This window comes from Giraffa tippelskirchi, chromosome 6 (genome assembly GCF_054371585.1).
Source record: "Giraffa tippelskirchi isolate mGirTip1 chromosome 6, T2T-mGirTip1v1.2.pri, whole genome shotgun sequence".
In the NCBI taxonomy this organism is placed as follows: Eukaryota; Metazoa; Chordata; class Mammalia; order Artiodactyla; family Giraffidae; genus Giraffa; species Giraffa tippelskirchi.
Window position 1 is genome coordinate 2,175,200 of NC_137280.1, and position 25,993 is coordinate 2,201,192.

The 25,993-nt window shown below is 35.9% G+C and overlaps 2 long non-coding RNA genes across 2 annotated transcripts in view; one reads left to right on the forward strand and one right to left on the reverse strand.

The window, feature by feature from the left end:
• LOC145511497 (uncharacterized) lies at positions 1 to 23,782 on the reverse strand. Its single transcript, XR_014057900.1, has 4 exons — positions 23,391 to 23,782; positions 12,062 to 12,177; positions 4,468 to 4,560; positions 1 to 306 (listed from the first exon to the last, which is right to left on the reverse strand). It is a non-coding gene; the product is annotated as an uncharacterized LOC145511497 (long non-coding RNA).
• A 34-nt stretch (positions 23,783 to 23,816) lies between these two features.
• Positions 23,817 to 25,993, forward strand: part of LOC145511498 (uncharacterized) — a 78,645-nt gene continuing 76,468 nt past the window's right edge. Inside the window, exons 1-2 of the long non-coding RNA XR_014057901.1 lie at positions 23,817 to 24,041; positions 24,357 to 24,422. This is a non-coding gene — a long non-coding RNA (uncharacterized LOC145511498). The remainder of the gene's footprint in view (positions 24,042 to 24,356; positions 24,423 to 25,993) is intronic.

The window sequence follows — 25,993 nt, forward strand, 5'->3', positions numbered from 1 at the left end:
AGATACAGGTGCCTGTGTTGGAGGACTCCAGATTGCAACTGCCATTAATAAATGGTGGCAGATTAATAGGATATGTCACCAAGCTGGAATCATGAAAATTTTAGAGATTCTTCAGTGGGCTTTATCTTCAAATACCAAGAGTCTTTGTCTGGCATGTAAATTGCTTGGTGCTGGATCATATCTAAGTATCTTTTCCTTTTTTTCATTTTGGAAAGGATTTTGATGTCGCTCAAGTCAATGAACAGCTGAAATGAAATGAACACAAACTGTCACTTCAAGAATCCATCTCCATGGCAAATAATGAAGCTGGAACAAAAAAAGAAACAAAACATATTTCCTGTCAGTCAGCTGTCAGGGTGTTTATGTGTTTCTTTAAGCAAAGTACTCAGATAAGAGCTGGGGAAACAGATTTTCACTTATGATATTATTTAATGAAGAATTTGGGTGAACTGACGATATTTTCTGTTCATCTGTCAGGTAATTCCAAAATAAAGTTCTTTCATGATTCTACAGAAACCAGAAAACCTTTCCTTCAAGTTTTCCTATTCTGAGCAAAATATGAATAAGCTAAAGGATGTGCAAACAATAAACTAAATGAATAAAATCAACTTGAAAGAAATAAAATTTCCTAACTTGAGTTTTTCTGCCCTTGTGTTTTTAGGCCACTTATGTCTGATGTAAATCGAAAGGAAATGTGTTTAATGACCTAAAATATTTTTTTATCTTAATTTAACTGGCTTCAAAACTGGCAATGACATAAATGAGAGCACATGATTTATGTAAGCATTCCTGTCACGCTGAATAAAATATCATGAATCACGACTGAAGTTCCCCTAGTCTTATATTTTCATAACAAAGGCCACTACAGTAAATTATTCAAATCATTCCATTTGGAACCCTCTGTTCATTTATAAAATACTTTTGTAGTCTATGGATCTAAGGGTAAAAATTATGAACTGACAATGGAATGATTTTAGATAGTAGAGGTGTTTTCTTGTAATTTACAGCCAGGTTCATTGTAGCAGCCAGAATACCCTTCTTAGGATGCACCCTTGGATGGCGAAGACCTGCATCCCAGTTTGCAGATGTAGGTGCTGACTGAGTTCTGCTGCAGTTTCTCCATCTGCAGACGTCTGCCTCTTGCACTGTTGGCTCAATATTCTATTTCTGTATTTCCTCAGTATATATTGAGTTCCAAAATGTGTTACTTTTAATTCCAATTCTAGTTCTTACTGAATGTAAAATGCAAACTTATTTTGTTACAGTCACTCAGTTTCTTTGTCCATTTCCTACACAGCTTGAAAGAGAGAAAACATCCTCGACGGCGCCTTTCCTTGCCTTCCCTCCCCGTCTCGTCCTCAGTCTCTGCCAAGGTGCAACCTGCTCTGATTACCCCTCCTGATGCGCGGCTTGCCCTGACGTTAGCATTGAATCACAAGGGGAATGAAGTTCCCTTCCCTACATTTCAAACCGCCTAATGCACATCAGTACTTGGTGTAAGCTTATTCCTAGAGTCTTTTCGTAGGACTGTCCTGGAAGAGGTTTGCAAATAATATGGATATGTTTGGAGACTTCAGGAGAAGTATGAAATATATCAATATAATTTATATCTTTAGTTCTGAACTAAATTAGTATCGAGTTTGCACCATTAAATACAGTTTTCAAATGAGCCAGTTTCTCTCACTGAAATGGTAGTTTAGAAATAACCTACAGGAGTCTGTAAAACAATCATAATTATTATTTTTATCAAGTTAGAATCTTTAGATAGTTTACTTTTATTTTTTAATTAATTAATTTATTTTAATTAGAGGCTAATTACAATGTTGTAGTGGTTTTTGCCATACATTGACATGAATCAGACATAAGTGAAATAGTTTACTTTTAATTAAAATTCTTTGCTTTCTGGGAAAAAAAAACCACATTTTTTCCATTTGTTACATAAAGATAACATTTCAAAGAAGTAGATAGTTCGAGTTCTTGATCTCTTCAATCAAAATAGTGCCTCTATGAGACGGTAAAGCGTCTGGCTGCAATGCGGGAGACCCGGGTTCTATCCCTCGGTCGGGAAGATCCCCTGGAGAAGGAAATGGCAACCCACTCCAGTACTCTCGCCTAGAAAATTCCATGGACAGAGGAGCCTGGTAGGCTACAGTCCATGGGATCGCAAAGAGTCGGACACGACTGAGCGACTTCACTTCACTATGAGCACCACACATTGTAAAGCAATTATCCTCCAATATAAAAATAAATAAATAAAAAAGTAAGCAGACTGGTGAGAAAAAAACAGTTCTGCTAACCAAACTCTCTAGTCTGAAGGATCTTAGTAATTAGGGGTTACAATTAATTGGAGGTAAAGAAGATAAAGTTAGTCAAATACTCAGTGGTTGTTTATAAGACATTTTTAATGGTGGTATGCACACATTTTGAGGGTTATATTGCACAGTAAGACATTAAAAGCTCAGAGAAGCCCTATAGTAAAACAAGCAGCAATCAAAAAAAAAGCTACATTAAATCTTTCTCAGTTATTTGACCACGAGCTTTCTGCACATTATTTTTCAGAAAATTATTGACACTTCACAAAACACTCATAAAATAAAGTTAAATTCCAAGTTCTTGAGTCAGAGTACATCGATTACATAAAAAAAAAAAACTATCTCAAAAACTATTAGCTTGATTCTTAACCAGTAACTTAAATATCTTCAAATTTCAGTGTGCTTATCTTCAAAATTAGTATCATGCAAATAATATTAATAACTACCTAACATGATAACTCTAAAGATTAAACAAGTATTCAAGAGTTAATTATAAACCACAAGCACTAAGCAAGTGGTTAGAATAAGAAAATGTAACTTCTGAAAGTTCAGTTTTGGGTTCTGACAAGCTTATCTTCAAATCCTCACTGCGTTTGTGGCATTTTGCCAATGTCTTTTCATTCATGTACCTAACTTTTCTCATCTGTAAACTGGGGTTAATAGCACGTAACTTGCTTTGGAAGAATTAGACATAAAGATTAGAAATCCTACAATACAGTTATTTTCCAATATGTGATAATAACTTAATTTGGAATTTTATTTTTTAAATTTGTATTTGTTTTCAATATGTTATAAGGTGTGTAGAAAAGTGAGAAATACATGAGTTCTCAGGAACCTGGTACAAGAGATTTTTTTCCCACAGTAGGAAAAAATAAATCTAGTGGTTTCTGTGTTTTTCAAGAAAAATGATTAAGAGGACAGTGCTAAAAATTAAAAGCCATTTTTTTTTACCAGATCATTAAAAATAAAAATGATTATGATATGATCAAATAGTGTTAAGTTTAGTAGTTTAAACTGTGTATCATACTGTGATCAGAATTCGACATTCAATATGTGATAACACCTTGAAGCACTTTATGGCCTGGGTATTATTACCTTTTCTGTTAGGTACCTGGCTTTATAAAAATAGTCGTCAGTAGAACTTTTCATCAGAATTTGCAACAGTTCTCCTTGGGAGCACAGGTTAGTGGACTCCCTGGCTCCATCAGTATTAGTGGAACCATGTGACTAACTGTGGTCAATGAGTTCTGATGGAAAATCAAGAATTGAACTGACAGTTCAAAATCTTCCAAAGCTTTCTCCAGCTTCTGGAAAAGTTACAGAGAACATTCAGTTCTGGCTGATCCTCCTTTTTCTGTGTTTGAGACTGGAGTGAGAAGAGTTTCACTTAACGTTCACTTTCCCTAGATAGATCTCAATGGACATATAGCATGTGTAAACAAAAATAAACTTTTCTCATTCTAAGATTGGGAAGTGTTTCCTGGCTCAACGTAAATTAGACCATCCTGGTTAATACATCAGAGATATGTTTTTAGTTGTATGGCTATTAAAGAGCGAGCTGGTTTTTAAGCTCTTCTCTAATACCAGAGCTCTTGCTCATATTGCTACATCTTATCGAAACTCCCCAAATGAGATATGTACATATGCAATCATTCCAAGAATTATGAGAAGATGGTCTAATGACACAGGGATTGAATTAGCAGCACTTACACTCTTAGTCCTGTGTCTTATATGTTTTCATTTGGGCTAATCAAACATTTCTGGCATTCTATCTTATTTTCTCTGCTGCTGCTTCGTAGCTTCAGTCGTGGCCAACTCTGCGACCCTGTGGACTGTGGCCCGCCAGGCTCCTCTGTCCATGGAGTTCTCCAGGCAAGAATACTGGAGTGGGCAGCCTTTTCCTTCTCCAGGGGATCTTCCCAACCCAGGGATCAAACCCAGGTCTCCCGCATTACAGGTGGATTCTTTACTGTCTGAGCCACCTCTACCAGCTTTATAATTGTAACATTTTTGTATTTTTTTAGTAATTGCATTGGAAATGGATATATATATATATGTGTGTGTATATATATATATATATGTATATATATATCCTGAAATGGCCACAGTTGTCCCACTCGAAGGAAAGTATAAGAAGTTTATAAAATATACTTACATTTATCATACACAATCTATTACATGTCTCACATATTTTCCTTCTGCATGGTACAGCCTCTGTAGTAGTGTTTTGGCCTTAAAAAATAATTGCCTTTTAAAGAAATCAAGAGAAAAAAAATATATGTACACATATTTACAATTCCTGGGGATTGTTTATTCCTTCCTATACTCTTCTGACTATAATTCTTTTAGTATTTATTGGATAATATCTTTCCTTCTGGATCATTACTAAAGGCTATTTTTTTTTTTCTGGGTACCAAAGTCTACCTGATAGCTTCTTGTTTTTAGGATTTAGCAATATTTGTCCTTTGTATCACTGTTGCCCCCTATGTAATGTGTCCCTTTTTAATTTTTTTTTTTTAGAATTTTTATCATTGCTGTTTATCATTTGGCAATGATGTGCCTGTGTTTGATTTTCCTTTGATTCATCCTGTTAGAGTTTGCCAAAATTTTGGTTCTATGGACTGTTTTCAAAAATCATTGGGAAATTTTCACCAGTACTATTTTGGATCATTCTCTGTCTTCCATCTTTCTGAGACTTGTAGGGTATTACATATTGGTAGCATGTAGATGATTACAGGTAGGTTATTCCTATTGTCTTATTTCATATCAATTTTTGTAAGTTTAATAAAATATTTGTAATAGAAGCTTTTTAATTTCTTAACTGATTATAACAATATCTTTGTCATCTTGGAATCTATTTATATTTACTAAATTTGTATTGATTTTCTGTAGCTTCTTCTGGCTTCTCATAGCTAATTTTGACTGAATGATAGACAATGAAGATGGTATATTTTATAGAGTTGGATGATGTTACCTTTCCATTTTGTCTCGGTGAGCAATCATATACTTACAGGAACTTCTGACTCTCTTACCTCGGGTTGTATGTCTTTGTTAGGAAACACCTCATTCAGTTTTGATTTTTAGTCTTAGTGTGTGTTTCTCTTAACACTTTTCTTGAGATTTCATTTCATTTCTGGGATATCAACTAAGTGTTACAGATATACAACAAGTTCTCCCCCTTCTGACTACCCTAGAACTTAAAATCTCCTAATACTACACAACATTTGTTTTTAAACCTCTCATCCCATAAAAGCTGCTTTCTGCTGAGGTCCATGAAGCCTTTCTTGCACTATGCAGCTTACTCTTTTCCAGGAATTTGCCCAAGTCCCTCATGTGGACTTCTGAAGCCATCTTTCTGCTGAGCTTTTTCCCCTGCTGCATGCTACTTCATAAGTTCCAGCCACATCATTAGCCTTAATCTCCTATCTTGCTATTTAGCTCAGCAAGGCCATATAACCTGTTTGGATTTCCTATCTCTGCCCCACATTCTGTAAAATATCTCAGGAAAGAAATTTGAGGCAATGTTGGGTTGCCTGTATGAGTTTCTTTCTCACATGTAATAAAATCCTATGCTTCCTACTTTCCAATACCTACTAACATATATGCCTGGGCTTCCCTGATGGCTCAGCAGGTAGAAACATGGGTTCGATCCCTGGGCTAGGAAGATCCTCTGGAGGAGGAAATGGCAAACAAATCTGGGAGTCTTGCCTGAAAAATCCAATGGATAGAGGAACCTGCTGGTCTCCAGTCCACAAGTTTGCAAAAGATCAGACTTGACTAGTCATGCAAATTGACATTTTCTTTGGAAATATATACATATTTGTTGCTTAGACTCTGAGTCGTGTTCAACGTTTCTAGGATCCCATGGACTATAGTAAGACAGTGCAAAGCTGACTTACTACTAAACACTCAAACACAAAGATGACAGAATTCGGTCCCATCACTTCAGGGAAAATAGATGGGGAAAAAATAGAAACAGTGACAGACTTTGTTTTCTTGGGTTCCAAAATCATTGCAAATGGTGACTGCAGCCATGAAATTAAAAGACACTTGCCCCTTGGAAGAAAAGCTACGACAACCCTAGGCAGCATACTAAAAAGCAGATACATCATTTTGTCAACAAATTTCTATATAGTCAAAATTATGTTTCTTCTAGTGGTCATGTATGGCTGTGAGAGTTGGACCATAAAGAAAGCTGAGTGCTGAAGAATTGATGCTTTTGAACTGGTGCTTTTGCTTTTGCTCCAACTGGTGTTGGAGAAGACTCTTGAGAGTTCCTTGCATTGCAAGGAGATCAAACCAGTCAATCTTAAAGGAAATCAGTCCTGAATATTCATTGGAAGGACTGATACTGAAGTTGACGCTCCAATACTTTGGCTACCTGATGCGAAGAGCTGATTCATTGGAAAAGACCCTGATTCTGGGAAAGACTGAAGGCGAGAGGAGAAGAGGGTGACAGAGGATGAGATGTTAAATTATTGGAGCTAATATATTTAATTGTCAAATTCATTTAATTCTCCAAAAAATGTTGTATCATTAGAAAGAAGAGGAAGAGGGGAGGGAGGGGAAAGGAATGAAAGGCAGGAAAGGGAGGAGGGGCAGAGGAAGAGGAGGAGGAGCTCTGCTTTTTAATAAATACAAACTCAGTTTCTGAAATGCTTGGGAGTGAAAATCTAATGGACAGAAAAGTTTTTGGTTTTAATAATAACACAGAAACCTAAAAGTATAGACATGCTTTGAAGGATCAAATGATACTAATTATTTTATCAAAAGTAAAATTGAAATGAAAAATTTCTAAAGGACAATTTTCCAAGGAGAGTCACTTTATTAACATTAGTTATTATGCAAGGTTTGTTCCAGGATATTTTTAATATTAGCTGAACTCTGATTTCATTTCAGATATCAAAGTAACAAATAGCCCAAAAGATCAGCAATTAAATCACAACTTGGTGAATACTTCCTCAGTGTAACACTTTGCTAGAATAGATGTGTACTATAGGTGAAGAAAAATTAAATGTAGATGACTAAAGACTTTATTTTACTGATACTTTTTGATTTTTTATAATTTAACCCAGCATAAACGTCCCTCCAGACTCCAAGGCTACTGTCAGAAAATCAGCTAGCTGTCAAGAAGAGTTCATGTTACTGAAGCATCGTGAATTATTATTTTTTTATGTGACGAAAACTAACACAAATGGAAAACAGCTGTCAGGCATAGCTCAATTCATTATTATTTAATGCAATAGACAAAGGTAGCATCTTATGAAATATTAATTCCTGTAAAAATAGAAGCACCATCATGGGCCTTTCTTTCAGTTCCTGACTGCACTGGGGGGCCAGCCCAAACCTGTGCCATGTCCACAGGACCCTGGATGTCGGCTGACCGCCCCCTGCCACCGGGTTTAAGAACGGTCATGTAATTGTGGGCAGTGACGTCAGAAGAGGCTTCCTTTTCCTACAATCCAAAGAGAAGAACTACCATGCGGTGTTAGATAAAACATATACTTAAAACATTTAAGATATACTTATTGAACATTTACAAGATAAATTTAGTAATAAGTCTTTAAAAATACCTGCTTTATTTTTTTGTTGCTGTTGACCTTGGTCTTATGTGGCCACAAAATATTAATTCTCTAATTCAATTTTTTCTCAAATGAGACAAGAGGTCTCCACTCTTACCAGGAAACGATGACTAGTTCTGATATAGCTGTGGAATTAATACTCTTCCATTCTTTTAAATTCTTAATTGTAAAGAACACATCTTCTTAAAGCACAGTTTTTACTTTTGACTCTCTTATCTAAAATCTATCCATGGTTTTCTGTGTTTTTAATAGTGTTTCTTTAAAAAAAAAAATGGTATTATGGCCTGTAACAGAAGGCAGTGGATGACCTGGCCCTTGTGTATTTCTCCAGGTTTATCCAAAACATTTCCATTTCCAGTCTATAAATCTTAGCTCCCAGTTGTCCTGTATTATCGCCACCTCGGTGTTTACGCCTCTGCCTCATTCTTCCCCGCCTTTTCTAGCTCTCTAACTTGCTTGTTCATCTTCATTCTCTAAATTTCAAAATCTCACGGAGACATTCTCTAAACTTCTTTTGCTATGACCATTACTTGTTTTCTTACCTCTGCATTTTTCGTAACAATTACTATTTTTAAATTAAGTACATATCATGATTCTTTGAAGTGCATCCCTCTCATTATAATCTGAGTCCCATAAGGCCAAGGACTGTGTTTTGACAATTTCCTTACTGAATGTATGGCAAGTAACAGGTATTAATACTTGTTGAATAAATAAAAATGAAGGGTTTCACTACTTCAAGAACCAAAGAATAGCAGTAACAGAAAAGCATTTGTTTTTAGGGCAGTGTATCATCAGCAGAGTTAACACAAATATTTCCATTTAACCATAGGAAACACATGTCACACTTATGAAGAATAAACATATTAATTTGCGATAAATTTGATCCTAAGTTTCATTTGATTCTTGACTTATTTATAAAGCTGTTTCATGTTTATCACATGCAGGACTGTGTCCCCACTAAGAATTCACTACTTTATTTGCAGTGATCTGTGCTCAGCAGTGTTCTCCTGTCACGTCCGTCACAGATCCTAGTCCTGTTCCGAATAACTTACAGACTTGTAATACATACCTGACTAATTACATTGAAATGGATTTTACATCTCTGCCTTTTGCTATCAGAAACAACTAGTAAATGCAGCTGAGAAGGGGCATCACAGATGCACACACGGATTACCTGTTTTCTTATAGACAGAAAAATAATTGTTTAGCATTTCAAAATTGTACTTTGCATCAGTTGTTTGGGCACTGCGGGGACCCAGACATACAAACGATGCATCTAACCTCCCCTTTGCAATGAGTCTTCTGAGGCTCATCGCAAGACACGGGGAGGGGGCATCATTTCGGGTGCTGTTTGATAATCTCTGATCTGATTTGTGGTTATTTGTGGGGAAGAAGCAATTTATGACCATCAGAAACCAGGCTTCACGGAAACTTATGAGCTCTGTTTTGAAGGAGTGTGTGATGAAAAAACGGTATTCATAGGATGATGAGGAAAAAAGAGAAACGGTTCTCTTTACCTAAAAGGATGATTTTCATGTGAACTGCTCTTTGTATGGGTCACACACACAATTTAGTTTTTATGAAGAGCACACAAGCTAAAGCTATATTATACGGATAGAAAATAATGGTATTAAATTAATTAAAATTAAATATTTTCATTTTTTCTTTATTTTGTAAGCTATCAAGTCAGTTTTCACATGAGTTTAGAAATTATAACAACTACAATAGTTAAATAATATGTTTTACATAATAAAAACTCTATTTAAAATTTCATAATGTTCAAAGTGGCATTTTTATCATACCAATTTTCTTTCAAAGAGAAGAAACATTGTCAGTAGCATTTTATTTTGTAGAAATGAGAAAATTGAAGTGCAATTATCTTTTCTTACATCTAAGTGAAGCAACCGAAAGTATAAAATGTCAATTGAACTAATATTTGAGGAATTACATTTTAGAACCCTTGAAATACGTATGGAAATTGGATTCAATTTGCTGTCCCAAAGGAAAAAAATAATAATTTTCTCTCAACAGATAAGACTGTTTTATTTACCTAAAATTATTTAGAACAAAATATATTTTCTAACTCTGTAAACTTATCTCTTATATGGTAATTGAATTATGTTTGTCACTAACATAAATGTATTAGGGTTCCCCAGAGAAACAGATGTGTGTGTGTGTGTGTGTGTGTGTGTGTGTGTGTGTGTGTGTGTGTGTGTGTGTGTGTGTGTGTGTGTGTGTGTACACATATCTGTTATACAAATTGGGTCACATGAGTGTGGAGGCTAAAAAAATCCTATAATCTGTTATCTTCAAGCTGGGAGCCTGGAAAACTTATTTTGTAATTCAGTTTGAGTCCAAAAGTCTGAACCCAGGAGCAGAGCTGATCCGGGTAGAAGACAAATGTGTCAGCCTATGCACACAGAGCACATTGGCATTTCCTTCACGTGTTTGTTGTAGTCAAGCCCTCAAGAGATTGGATGATGCCCACACGTGCTGCTGACGGTGATCTTCTTTACTCAGTCTACAGATTCAAATAATAATCTCCCGAGAAACACCTTCACAGATACACTGAGAAGTAATGTTCTATTAATACCAGCTACCTAGATATCTTTTAGCTCAGTCAAATTGACCAGAAAATTAACCAGTCCAAGGTGGTACCAGGATAATAAAATATGTGAGATAGGAAATGTTTGCTGATATCCTCCCTAGATTTTCCATTCTATCATCAGATCCTTTCATGGGTAGCCAGGCCTGAATTTCAATTTAACTGAAATTCATTGACAATTCACTCAGTTCTTACATGGTTTCTTCTCTTCCTCACATCTACTATTCTTGAAGATTTTCCATAAATCAATCTATACTTTAAGAGGTATTCCATTCTATTTTCTCCTTCTCCATCTTGCTGTTCTGGAGGATGATTTACATGCTAAAATAACTAAAATAACCCAGTTGAATTCTGTTAGCTGACTATAAACCTGGTTAGTTTTATAGTTCCTAGTTAGTTCAATAGCTCCACTCTAAAATAAAGCTTCTCTATGAGCAACTTAAACTAGGATAGATATTTTTTAAATGCTTTCTGAGCCTGCTGTACCCTAAAACCTCTGGATTTGCCCAGATTTAGGGAGATACTTTCCTGGTGTCTTAGCACCAAGGTTTACTGTGTTTTCTTTGTGTGCAAATCTCCATATAGATCTTAAAATAGCACATTTTTTATTTCACACTCAATCAGGCATTTCTTAGCTCATGTTCATATTTTTCTTTTCACTAAACTTTATATATTTTTTTGACTTAAAAACCATTTGTTCTCATGGATCTGTGGTTGGATGTGTGTGTGGGCTCAGTTGCTCAGTCAAGTCCCACTCATTGTGACTCCACAAACTATAGCCCACCAGAGTCCTTTGCCCATGGAATTTTCCAGGCGAGAATATTGGAGTGGGTTTTGCTATTTCCTATTCCAAGGGATCTTCCTGACCCAGAGATCGAACCCGGATTGAACCTGGATTGAACCTGCATCTCTCGAATCTCCTGCATTGGCAGGCAGCTTCTCCACCACTGCTCCACCTGGGAAGACCCACGGTTGTATGAGAGTTTGCTGATTTAGGCTAGCCCTGACTCAGATGATTTGTTTCTTCTCCAAGTGACTCTATTCTATTCCTTCTCCTACAACTAGTGGATCTGTTCAGGCATTATTTTTTTCAAGGCAATGTCAGAAGCACAAGAAGGAAGGGAGAAATGTATTAGGCCTTTTGAGGTCTAGGCTCAGAACTGGCACAGCGTTACTTCTGCCTCACTCTATTGGCCAAAGCATAGACTTTTATTTTTTATGGAAGTTTTCGATTCACATCAATACTGAGCAGAAGGTACAGAGTTCCCATACACCACCTTCCCCAACACATGCAAGTAGCGTCTCCATTATCACCATCTCCCTCACCTCTAGTGGTACATTTGTTACAACTGATGGACAGACACTGACACATCATCATCGCCTCAAGTTCATAATTTTCATCAGGATTTACTCTTGGTTTATGCATTCTATGAGTTTAGACGAATGTATAATGAAGTACACCCACCATCACAGTATTGTGCAGAGTAGTCTTCCTGCTTCCAGATTCCCCTCTGCCTCGCCCGCTGTGCCTTTCTCTGTCCCGCCCTCCAGCGAGGACTCACCTTTCTGCTGACTCCGCAGTGCTGTCCCAACTGTGCCGGATTGTTGGCATCGTACAATTCCAACTCAGATCCTTTTGCCATATGTAAGAGTACACATTTTCCTTACACACTGTTCTCTTTAATAAGAAGAAATAAGCACTTAAATTACATGTGAGAAAATATTCAATAAATTGTTGTTACATTTTTCTCTTTCCAGGAAATGATAGACTCTTCAATCTTTAGAAGAGAGCAACACTTCTTTCTGTTTCAACCATTCTAGGCATTAATTAAGCAAACTTCATCAAACAAATATGTCCATTTGGACAACAGGAAATCAGTCTTGAGAATAAGACATTATTTGGTATAAGATTATTAATATTTAGAAGATATTTATAAATAATATATTAAATTTGAAGTTCTGTGATAGGCAGTACAAGTTAGTCTGCTCTTTTTTTGTCTTTGTGTTTCTTATAGAATGTTTCATGTTCTTCTCTATTTAAAAAAATAAATAAATAAACTTGCTCCTAACTCTTAAACTATAGAAAATATGTCTGTACTCAAGGTTGGCACACCCATTAGAAATAAATGTAATCTTCAGAATGGGAAAAAAATAGATTAACTCTTCAAATGTTTTGTTAAACATGGCATTTCCTATAGCAGTTAATAGAAATTGGAAATTTCTTTCCAATGAGCATTTAAGTATGAAATTATTGAAAGATGAAGCTTTGGTAAGTGTGATGTAAAATCTGTGTCCATCTATTAAAAAGCATATGTGAGTCATGTCATAATAATACAAAAATCATAAACATTCGTATATGAAATGTGATTTTTTCCCTTAAATTAGGTATTATTTCAAAAGCATTCAACAAGTGGTATTAAACATCTAGGAATAGAGAATGTGACCTAATAGATTCACAGCCTAGTAAGGCTGGGGACATATAAATAAATTACCATTAAAATTATGTGCCACATGTGATACAAATGTTGGGGAGTGAAAAGAGCTATTTTATTCCTCCATGGGATACCTTAATGAGGCTCTGACACTTAAGAGGTTATATGTATCTTCTCTTGATCTTCCAGATTTATTTTATTTCCAATATCCTTATTTTCCTAATTTTCCAAACAGGGTATGATTATTTTATTCAGTTTTATATATGAAGAACTTGGCAAAACATACCCATAATTCACCACCCATAAACATTTGAGTATAATTCCAAAATATGTCAACATATATTAAATGTACATTATTAATGAGATATCTTAAATTCCATTTTCTGTACTGTTTTCAAATTCAGTATGCATTTTACACTTACAGCATACCTCATTTTATACCATCTTATACCAGTTCCATTTCAAGGGCTTAATAACCACAAGTAGATGATAAATAATTTTAGAGTATAGCTCAATATAAACAACTTAATATACAAATATTAATCATTTGTGTTTTCCAGGAGCCTTAATTAGTGTTAAAATATGCTGCCTTTTTTGTTTGTTTTTGCCAATTTTTATTGTATGACTGATTATGTTTATGCATTTTCCTGCTAGGCTAATTATCTCAAAAATATGTGACTTTTATGATTTATTAGAAATTACCTATATTAGGAGATCCAACCAGTTCATCCTAAAGGAGATCAGTCCTGAGTGTTCATTGGAAGGACTTATGTTGAATACTTTGGCCACCTGATGCAAAGAGCTGACTCACTGGAAAAGATCCTGATGCTGGGAAGGATTGAAGGCAGGAGGAGAAAGGGACGACAGAGGATGAGATGGTTGGATGGCATCACCGACTCAATGGAGATGAGTTTAAGTAAACTCCGGGAGTTGGTGATGGACAGGGAGGCCTGGCGTGCTGCAGTCCATGGGGTCGCAAAGAGTCGGACACGACTGAGCGACTGAACTGAATTGAAATTGTTATTATATAAATATCACCCATTTCCTATTTATTCAATAATGTTCTAAATTTTACTTCAATCTTTAAATTTTTCTGATTTCCCTTATGGGCTTCCCTGGTGGCTCAGCTGGTAAAGAATCCGCCTGCAATGTGGGAGACCTGGGTTCGATCCCTGGGTTAAAAAGATTCCCTGGAGAAGGGAAAGGCTACCCACTCCAGTATTCTGGAATTTCCCTTATGCTTTCGTCTTTGATCCATGAAGTATGTATGCGTGCGTGCGTGCTAAGTCACTTCAGTCGTGTCCGACTCTTTAGGACCCCATGGACTATAGCCCGTCAGGTGCTTCTGTCCTTGGGATTCTCCAGGCAAGAATACTGGAGAGTTGCCATGCCTCCTCCAGGGGATCTTCCTGATCCAGGGATGGAAACCGCGTCTTTAATGTCTCCACATTGCAGGCCAGATTCTTTACTATCTGAGCCACCTGGGAAGCCCGAAGTATGTATAAGCATACTTTTTAATTTCCAAAATTGGAAGAAAGGAATTTTTTGATTCATTTATTATTATTGATTTATAATTTAATTCTCTTTTTATCTGGAATCATACTTTCCACTATTTCCATCCATTTAAACTTATTGATACTTATCTTGTGGTTTGGTATACTTTCTGTCCTGAAGAATGATCCCATAAACAATTGGAAAGTGAAAGTGAAAGTTGCTCAGTCATGTCCGACTCGCTGTGACCCCATGGACTGTCCATGGAATTCTCCAGGCCAGAATCCTGGAGTGGGCAGCCTTTTCCTTCTCCAGGGGATCTTCCCAACTCAGGGATCAAACCCAGGTCTCCCACACTGCAGGCGGATTCTTTGCCAGCTGAGCCACAGGGGAATGTGAAAATTGAGTTGCCTAATTAATGAAAATTGTACACCTTGTGTTTTATATCTGATCTTAGAATTGAGAAGCTTTGTTTTTGCTTTCTTAATAGTGCTTTCTCCCCCCCCTTTTTTTTTCTCAAAAGGGAGAATTATATAGGCAAAAAAATTGATTTGTTATACTTGTCAAATTAGGCTTATATTTTTATTACATTGACCTCAAATTTCACCTAAGTTACTAGTGACCAGACAGGTCTTACATCTCAAGTACAGCATTTTATTCCAAGGAATGATACATTTTTAATGAATTTTTAAACAAGAATGTCTGAAAATATAAATACAGAACTTTAAAAAAGCAGGGTAATACATTTTCATTCATTTGAACACTTCTGATGAAATTTTTTAAATTAAATGATAGTATCCAAGAACCATACAAACTATACATTATGTGTAGGCAGATCTTGGTATAGGTGAACTTTTGTGGTCAATTGTGATCTCAAAATATATATATATATAACTCTGCATGGTAGGAAAAAGGGAAAGAATTGAATGTATCCTGTTAGCATGAAGTCTCCTTGGGGGTTCTAGGACCAACCTTGTCAGAAATGTATTTTAGTGAGTTTTGTTCTGAAGTAGAATGAAACATTCAGTACTTCAAGTGACTTAAAGATTAAACGAAAGTGTAATGTGACAACTCAGTGAAGAGAAAGAAAAATCACTATGGCAGTGCTTTTCATCATTTAACATATTTTTTTACTGCTTTAAGTCAAAAGGTCTTTTAGCATATAATGCAAATTAGTAGCAGAGGGAGAATATGAAGTTTCAAAAATCAAAGCTACAATTATCATTATTTCAAGTGGGGTGATTTTCACAAGTACAAAGAAGCATTTTAAGAATGCAACATAATAACCCTGAGTCATTTAATGAATTATGTGTGACTTAATCAGCAACTTAGTCATGTTTTAAAATATTTAAAATGTTGACCACTGCATTTTAAAATTACCTCCAGTTAATGCCGGAGAAGGCAATGGCACCCCACTCCAGTACTCTTGCCTGGGAAACCCCATGGACGGAGGAGCCTGGTAGGCTACAGCCCATGGGGCCGCAAAGAGTCAGACACGACTGAGCGACTTCACTTTCACTTTTCACTTTCATGCATTGGAAAAGGAAATGGCAACCCACTCCAATATTCTTGCCTGGAGAATCCCAGGGACGGGGGAGCCTGGTGGGCTGCTGTCTATGGGGTCGCACAGAGTCGGACACGACTAAAGCGACTTAGCAGCAGCAGCAGCAGCAATGATGGAGAGTTATGAATATATACATGCAAAACATAATATTCTATTATACACTGATGTATTTTTTTCAGTTAAAAAGTATTAAAGATTCACAGCAAATAATACATTCTGGGGGAAAGAAATTATGGCACTGATGAAAGCAGAAACTATTTTAAAAATAAGAAACAAAAAGATAAAACCTACTTGCTAATCCCTAATACGGAGGATAATTTATTGCACAAAGAAGAAAACAAGGGTAGGCAGCAAATATTTTCTCCAAATATAGTCATCCAACCTTAACATGCTTGTTGCTGTTTGGTCAGTAAGTCACGTCCGACTCTTCGGTGACCTCATGGACGGTAGCACGCCTGGCTCCTCTGTCCATGCCTGGTAAATTGCCAGGCAAGAATACTAGAGTGGGTTACCATTTCCTTTTCCAGGGGATCATCCCAGCTTCTGCATCTCCTAAACTGGCAGGCAAATTCTTTACCACTGAGCCACCAGAGAGGTCCTAACATGAGTTTTCTCCTTCCCATCCCCACTCCACTCACCAATAAGACCTAGGAGAAGAGAGAAAGTCCCTTAGAAGTACAGAGGGCTCCTTTCAATATATTTACCATTTTTATTATGAAGAAGATATAAAATGACCTAGTCCCTTGATTAGAGTACATCTTGATATGATATTCTTCATTTTGGGTACAATAAGAGATATATTAGAAAGGATCATGAATTATAAAGAATCTTATAAAAAAAAATAGGAGTCAGATTCACAGTCTTTCTGTTCCAGTCATTAACTGCAGGAGACTGTACAGGTTTCTAAATCCGTCTGGCCTCGGTTGCCCTCCATATAAAATGTATAGTATCTACCTCATAAACTGCTGAAGAAAACAGTAGATGAAAAGTGTTTAGAAAAGTATCTGCAAGCTACTAAATATTAAAAATTAACTTTGATGATAGCATTATTCTTCCACAGAGACTTTTAGGGGCGTAAATTACTTTGGGGCATGTTGTTCAGTTGCTAAGTCATGTCGGCCTCTTTGCAACCCCATGGACGGCCTCATGCCAGGCTTCCTTGTCCTTCACTATCTCCTGGAGCTTGCTCAAATTCATGTTCGTTGAGTTGGTGACGCCATCCAACCCTCTGGTCCTTAGCTGCCCCCCTGCTCTCCATCTTTCTCAGCATCAGGGTTTTTTCCAATGAGTTGGGTCCTCACATCAGGTGCCCAAAGTATTGGAGCTTCAACTTCAGAATCAATCCTTCCAATGAGTATTTTGGGTTGATTTCCTTTAGGATTGATTGGTTTGATCTCTTTGTGTCCAAGGGACTCTCAAGGGTCTTCTCCAGCACCACAATTCAAAAGCATCAATTCTTCAGTGCTCAGCTTTTTTTATGGTACAACTCTCAACAGTCATGTATACATGACTACTGGAAAATCCATAGCTTTGACTATATGGACTTTTGTCAGCATCGTGATGTCTCAGCTTTATAATATGGTGTCTAGATTTGTTACAGCTTTCCTTCCAAGTAGCAAGTATCTTTTATTTTCATGGCTGCAGTCACATCTGCAGTGATTGTGGAGACCAAGAAAAGAAAATCTGTCACTGCTTCCACTTTTAGCTCTTCTATTTGCCATGAAGTGGTGGGACCAGACAGTCCCTTGGACTGCAAGGAGATCTAACCAGTCCATCCTAAAGGAGATCAGTCCTGAATATTCATTGAAAGGACTGATGCTGAGCTGAAAATCCAATACTTTGAACACCTGATGCAAAGAACTGACTCATTTGAAAAGACCCTGATGCTGGGAAAGATTGATGGCAAGAGGAGAAGGGGACAACGGAGGATGAAATTGTTGGATGGCATCACCGACTCAATGGACATGAGTTTGAGTAAACTCCAGGAGTTGGTGATGGACAGGGGGGCCTGGCGTGCTGTGGCCCATGGGGTGGAAAGAGTCAGACAGGACTGAGCAACTGAACTGACTGATGGGACCAGATGCCATGATATTAGTTTTCTGAATGTTGTTTCAAGCCAGCTTTTTTCCTCTCCTCTTTCACCCTCATCAAGAGGTGCTTTAGTTCCTTTGCGTTTTCTGCCATTAGAGTGGTATCATCTGCATATCTAAGATTGTTGATATTCCTCTCAGCAATCTGGGTGCCAGCTTGTGATTCATCCAGCCCAGCATTTCACATAATGTACTCTGCATGGAATTTCAATAAGCAGGGTGACAATACACAACCTTGTCATACTCCTTTTCCAATTTTGAACCAGTCTGCGTTCCATATCTGGTTCTCATGGCTGCTTCTTGACCTACAGATACGTTTCTCAGCAGACAGGTAAGGTGATCTGGTATTGACATCTCATTCAGAATTTTTCACAATTTGCTTTGATTTACACAGTCAAAGACTTTAGTGTAGTCAATGATGCAGAAGTAGATGTTTCTCTGGAATTCCCTTGCCTCCTCTATGAGCCAATGAATGTTGGCAATTGCCCATGGGGCAAGAATCATATTTTATCTTTTCTTAAATTAAAAAAAATATTTTACTGAAGTATAGTGTGGAAAAATATCTAGTAAATTTTCACAAAGAAATAATCCTTTGAAGCCACACCATAAATACACACATAAAATCTCAATTGCTTTCAGAAGCCTGTATTGTTTTCTTCTCAATTGTCACCATCCTCCTAAGTTTAAATTTTTAATGAGTTACATGGCCATATATTACTTTAACTGGCATTTATGCTTTATATAAATGAAATTATAGAGTATATGTACATTTTAGTCTGACAATATTCATTTGAACATGTTTATGAAATTTATGTAAGTTATGTATGGAATAGTGTGTCAATTTTCACTGCTGTATAATATTCCACTTTATGAATATGCAACAAATTAAAATTCTAATTATTTTCATTTCATGGATATTATAAATATTGTGCCTGTGACTATATGTACATATTACGTATATACTTATATAAGTACAATATACATAATGTATGTAGTTATATGTATAGCTACATATTAAAAATATATTAAATGTATATTATGCATAGTCATATATATATTGAAATGGGGTTCTCATGGAAGTGGAATTGCTAAGTCATAGGCATGTTCATGTCCAGCTGATAATGCACTATCACTTTCTGAAGAGCTTTTAACATGTTATATTTATTACAAAAACAAAACTTTGATTTGCTTCTGTTTCTGAAAATAGTTCACTATTTTCTGACTATTTAAAAAAATAGTCTTCCTGGTGGATGTGGAGTAGTATCTCATTATGGTTTTAATTTGCATTTCGCTGATGAATAATAACGTATATTAGGTATCTTTTCATATGTGCATTATCCATGTGATCTTCTGTGAAGCTGACATTGAATTTCACAGTTTTATTTGTGTTGACTTGTTAATTTAATGAAGTTCTCTATACGTTCTGTATAGGAAACTAGTATATTTGCCAAACACATTTTTCTGCTCTGTGGCTGACCTTTTCACTTTCTAAGATTTTTATTTTGATAAACACTATCTTTTAATTTTAATGTAGCCCTAATTTAATGTAAATGTTTCTATGAGCGTTTTTTATTACCTACTTAAGAAATACTTCCTACCACAAGATCACAAAAGCTCCTGTGTTATCTATTATAATTTTTATTGTTGTAGATTTCAAAATTAGATTTGAAATTCAATTAGTATGAAATATGAGTCAAAATTATAGACTTTATATAGATATGCAATTGCTCATGATTATTGAAAAAAGTGCCAATTCCCTTATTACTACATTTTCAACTTTTCAGAAAGCAAGTGTGCATACATAGGTGATTTTGTTTCTAGTCTCTATTTTCTTCCATTTGCTTCTTTCTTAATATTTGTGTTAATGCTCCATCACCCTAATTACTAGAGTTTGCAATAAACCTTGAACTACTATGCAAATTCTCAAATTTTGTTCTTCTTCAGGATTGTCTTGCTTTGTTTGGATTTTATACTTTCATATATGAAAGTGGGATTATGTGGGATTATGTGGGATTATTATGTCAATTTCTACAAAACTTCTTGCTGTATTGCTGAATGGAAATTAATTTAATCTAGATAGTTCATGACCAATATATCCAGGCTTGCATGGGACATTCAAAATGTACTCTGTTGTTGACATAATTGTTAATACACCACACTTCACATTTGAAATATGACATAATGATAAATTATAGATTGATTTAATATTGATTATTTTGACACTATTTCATATGTTTACATTGAGTTCTAATATGTTACATATATTAATTCAAGTGTCATTTAATTTATTTCTCAGTAATGGTTTACAGATCTTTAATGGGATCTTGCACATCTTCTGTTTGACTTTTCCCAACATATATGCTAGATGCAGTACTGAATAACATATAAAGTATATGCAGGGTTGAATAAAAATGGTGATTATATTGTTTCTAACTCAGCAAAACTGATTTTGATATCTCATCATTATATCATGAAATACCATGATATCTCATCATTAAGTATGATGTTTTCTCTGTGTTCATGTACAAAATACTTAAGAAATTAGGGAATTTATTTGCCTCCTAGAAACATGTTATTACCATAATTTTTATTAATATAGATTTTGAATATTACCATATAATAATGGAAAATCATATGGATTCTGGTGATATGTTAAATTTTAGCAGTTGAATTTTGAAAAATAGCCCAAACTTGCATTAACAGAAAAAGTTGACCTAAGTGAAAGCATATTATATGTACATATTTTTGACCTATACTGGTGTAGGTTTAATAATCATTTTATTTAGGATATATGCATTTATATTCATGAGTGAAATTGACCTGGAAATTCTTGTTTTCAAGTTTAGACATGTTGGCTCATTCTCTCTTTACTGAGAAATTTGCATAATTCTGCTGTTACTTCCTTCTTATATGTTTGGAGTAACTTATTGATAAAGTATTCTTTCTTGGGAAATCCCATGGACAATGGGATATGGAGGGCTACAGTCCATGGGATCAAAAGAAGTTGGACGTGATTTAGTGACTAAACAACAACACCAACAGCATAACTAGACAAAGTTATCTAGGCCTGGAGATTTATTTGAGGGTGAGGAGCTAATTAAACACATTTCTTAATAGATTTAGAAATATTTACCTTTTCTACTTAGTATTATTTCAGCAAATTTATTTCTTCTGGAAATTTGTCCATTCTATTTAAATTTCCAAATGTATTAGTATAAAGTTCTTCACTATATATTTTCCATGTTCTTTACCTTGTGAGTGCTCAGTCATGTCTGACTCTTTGCGACCCCATGGACTGCAACTCACCAGGCTCCTCTGTCCGTGGGATTTCCCAGGCAAGAATACTGGAGTGGGTTGTCATTTCCTCCCCCAGGGGATCTTCCTGACCAAGGTATCAAAACTGTGTCTCTTGCTTCTTCTGCATTGGCAGACGGATTCTTTACCATTAAGCCACCTGGAAAGCCATCATATTCTTTACAATATTAGCAAAATCTTTAGTAATGTCTCCCTTTTAACTCCTATTGTATAATTTTCTTTCTCTCTTTCCCTTTATACTAGCAAGAAGTTTATTCCTTATATCCATTTTTTTCAAGGAGCAAGATTTTCTTTTATGTTCAATTGCTATTTCAATAATTTCTGTCTCTTTTTTATTCAATTTCTTATACTTTGTATTTAATTTGTCACTCCCCTTTTTTGATATATGAAGCTTAACTGTTTTATTTTTCAGCTTTTCCTTTTTTATCAGTGTGCATTTAAGGTCATAGGTTATTCTCTAAGAGCAATAGTACTGCAATCATAAAATTGAAACATTTAAATTTTGATTATCATTCTTTTGAAAAAATATTATACTTTCATTACATTTCTTTGATCCCTGGCATACTTAGATGCATACTGACTCACTTTAAATAAGGGATTTTAATAAGTATCTTATTGTACATGAATTATAGTCTAGCACCCTTTTTGCCTGAGAGAATAACCAATATGGTTTTAATTATTGAGGTCTGACTTGTAATAGATTTCATGGCCAAGTTAGGTAAATGTTGCCGGTATACTTGGAAATTTTTTAATTGCACAGCTACTAGATAAAATGTTCACTACAAATCAGTTAAGAAAATACTGTTCAATATTTTCAAATATTTATATACTTAATCTTTCCTGCTTTTTCAACAGTTCCTATTAGAGGTTTTTTAAAAATTTTTTTTCTAGTATAATTATGTATTTATTTCTTTAACCTTTTAGTTCCCTGAATTTGATCTGGTATATTCTGAGGTTTTGTTATTAGCTGTATACAAACATTATTTATTCTTTATATGGAAACGGTGACAGACTTTATTTTTGGGGCTGCAAATTCACTGCAGATGTGACTGCAGCCAAGAAACTAAAAGACGCTTGCTCCTTGGAAGAAAAGTTATGACCAATCTAGACAGCATATTAAAAAGCAGAGACATCACTTTGCCAATAAAGGTCCGTCTAGTCAAAGCTATGGTTTTTCCAGTAGTCATGTATGGATGTTAGAGTTGGACTATAAAGAAAGCTGAGCGCAAAGAATTGATGCTTTTAAACTGTGGTGTTGGAGAAGACTCTTGAGAGTCCCTTGGACAGCAAGGAGATCCAACCAGTCCATCCTAAAGGAAATCAGACCTGAATTTTCATTGGAAGGAGTGATGCTGAAGCTGAAATTCCAATACTTTGGCCACATGATGCGAAGAACTGACTCATTGGCAAAGACCCTGATGCTGGCAAAGATTGAGGGCAGAAGGAGCAGGGGACGACAGAGGATGAGATGGTTGGATGGCATCACTGACTCAATGGACATGAGTTTGGGTAAACTCCGGGAGTTGGTGATGGACAGGGAGGCCTGGCGTGCTGCAGTCCATGGGGTGGAAAAGAGTCGGACACGACTGAGTGACTGAATTGAACTGAACTGACCTTAAATTCCTATGTCTGCAAATATCTACTTAGTTGCACCAATATTCTGGGATTTTTCATCTGATTAGATTTTTTGATATTTCATTTGTTATATTTTAGATTTCCCTATTTTGATTTTTTGCAATTATTAATGATTTTTATATCTGAATTGAGGTACATTTTATACATATAAACTGCACATATTTAATGTGTACCATTTCATAAGTTTAGAGATACACACACATCTATGATACCATTATCATAATCAAGCTAATAAACATATCAATCACCTCAAGAATTTGTTTCTGTCACGTTGTGTTTGTTTATTTTGGGATAAAGATAATTAACATAAGGTCTAATCTTTAGGAAATTAAAATTTTTGTGTACTGAAATATAGTTGACTTACAATATTTGCGTCAATTTCAGGTATGTAACTGCACTGCTCTTCATCCTGCTGACTAAGCCAATTACATCGCTGTTCACACTGTCCGCTCTGAACCCAGGGTCGGCACCGCACGAGCTGAGAGGCTGGAAGAAGACCCCAAGGCCGAGGGGGCTGCAGACCCGCTTACTCCTTTCTGTCCGGTACCGCAGCCATAGCAACATTCTCTCCTGGCTGACACCGCAGCCGTGCCGCAGTTCTCTCCTCTCGCGCCCGACCCAGGGGCCCGGCCGGGACACAGAGTCACACCGAGGGAACGCCGCCGTCTCCCAGGCGGAGCCCACGTACAGGGGTCCTGCGCAAAGTAGCCGAGACCAGCCCGGGCCTCGGGATGCGCACGCGCAGTGCTCCGCACGCCCTCCGCAGTTACGTAGGTATTATTCGCAAAACGTCGAGTGAGAGAGCCTGCGCGCGCCATCTTGGGTAACTTGCTCTCTCCCGCCAATGGCACAGTGACTTGATATTTTTATAGATTGTGTACCATACTAAGTTATGAAATATTGACTGTATTACCTCTGCTATACAGCACATCTCTGTGACTTACTTATTTTATAAAGTCAAGTACCTCTTAATCCATTGCACCTGTATTATTCCTGCCTCCGACTCATGCCCTTGGTAACTAGTAGTTTATTTTCTGTAACTATGAGTCTGTTTCTATCTTGTTATTTTTGCTCACGTTTTATTTTTAGGTTCTACATGAAAGTGAAAACAAACAGTATTTTGTCTTCCTCTGTCTGACGTTTCTCTTTATCTGTATTATTTCATCAGTGTAATACTCTACAGGTCCATTCATCTTATAGCAAATGTCAAAATGTTATTCTTTTTTATGGCTCAATAATATTATATTCTACATATTATATATACGTATGCAAGCATATTTTATATAAACTATATGTATGCACACATAACTCATCTTTTTTATCCATTCAGTTGTAGATGGATACTGAGGTTGCTTCTGAATATTGGCTATTATAAATAATGCTGCTGTGAACCTCGGTGAGCATACATCTTTTCAAATTAGTGTTTATGTTTTCTTTGGATAAATATCCAGGTGTGAGATTACTAGATTGTATAGTAGCTCCATTTTTACTTTCTTGATTTCTTAAGGAATTTTCATATACTTGTTATAGTAAAACTGGTTTCAATTCCCATCAACACTGTATAAGGTTTCCTTTGTCAGAATCCCATGTTAGTATTTGTTATCTCTTATTTTTTTTTTGAGAATAACCATCTTTAACAGATGTGAGGTGATAACGCATAGTGGTTTTGATTTGTTTTCTCTGCTAATTAGTGATATTAAGCACATTTTCATGTACTGCTGACTATTTGTATGTCTTTGGAAACTGTTCAAGTCCTTTGCCTATTTTAAATTGATTATTCGTTGTTTTTTTTTTTCCTTGCTATTAAGTTGTATAAGTTCCTTGTGTGTTTTTTATATTAATCTCTTTTTGGATATATGGTTTGGAAGTATTTTCTCCCATTCAGTGGCTTGCCTTTACATTTTATTTATGGCTTCCTTTTTCCTTTGCTGCACAAAAACTTTTTAGTTTGCTGTAGCCCCATTTGCTTATTTTTGTTCTTGATGCCTTTGCTTTCAGAGTCAAATCAAAGCAATTATTGCCAAAACCAATGTCAAAGAGCTTAACTTCTGTGTTTTCTTCCAAGAGTTGTTCAGACCTTATGTTCAAGTCTCTAATAAGTTTTGATTTGATTTTTGTGTACAGTGTTAGTTATTGTTCAGCCTCTAAGTCCTGTCCAACTCTTTGTGAACCCATGGATTTGCAGCACGATAGGCTTTCCTGTCCTTCACTATCTCTCAGAGTTTGCTCAAATTCCTATCCATTGAGTTGGTGAATCTATCTAACCATCTCATTCTCTGCCCCTTCTTCTCCTTTTGCCTTCAGACTTTGCCAGCATCAGGGTCTTTGCCAATGAGTTGGCTTTTTCATCAGGTGGCAAAAGTGTTGGAACTTCAGGATTAGCATCAGTCTTTCCAATGAATATTCAGGGTTGATTTCCCTTAGGATTGTGTACAGTGTTAGACAGAGGCCCAATGTCATTCTTTTGCATGTGGCAATTCAGTTTTCCCAACATAATTTATTAACGAATTTATCATTTCCACAGTGTATATTCTTGGCTCCTTGGTGAAACTTTAACTGACCATATATGCATGGTTTTATTTCTTGGTCCTCTATTCTGTTGCATTAATCTATGTGTATTTATGCCAATATCATACTATTTTGATTACTAGAGATTTGTAATATATTTTGAAATCAGGAGATATGATGACTTCAGATTTATTCTTCCTCTTCAAGATTCCTTTGGGTATCCAAGGTCTTTTGTATTTCTATATGCATTTTGAAAAAATGTATTTTGAAAACATGAAATTGTATTAAAATATATAGGGTGATTTTTAAAAAGAAAGAAAATAGGGTATTTTTATTAGAAAATTGTACACAGGAGTTGAATTTTCTTCAGGAGGTGATAGTGCGATTAAGCAATGTGATCATATACTCGATTCATATTCTGTGTTTCCTCGTATCCTTTGATCCTTCTGTGAAAAGATA